This window comes from Etheostoma spectabile, chromosome 9, assembly GCF_008692095.1.
Source record: "Etheostoma spectabile isolate EspeVRDwgs_2016 chromosome 9, UIUC_Espe_1.0, whole genome shotgun sequence".
In the NCBI taxonomy this organism is placed as follows: domain Eukaryota; kingdom Metazoa; phylum Chordata; class Actinopteri; order Perciformes; family Percidae; genus Etheostoma; species Etheostoma spectabile.
In genome coordinates, this window is record NC_045741.1 from 8,277,242 (window position 1) to 8,277,567 (window position 326).

Sequence of the window (326 nt, forward strand, 5' to 3'; positions counted from 1 at the left end):
AGAGAGAGAGAGAGAGAGAGAGAGATCCGGGGCTGTTCATAAAATATATGGGGCTGTAGCCAGGGACGACCAGACCTAACCACGCCTCTGGTTGTGTGTGCATACACCGTGCCATTTCTTACTCTGTGGTTGTTTGTACCCACACAAAAGAATGCCCTTTAAAATATGTAACATCATTTCCTTGGCTCCTTTTGTAAACATCCTGGTCAAAGACCACAGAGGAGGAAGTGTCAGTGACACATCTGATTACATATTTGATGACTATGAGTACACATTATGGATAGATAGATAGATAGATAGATAGATAGATAGATAGATAGATAGAT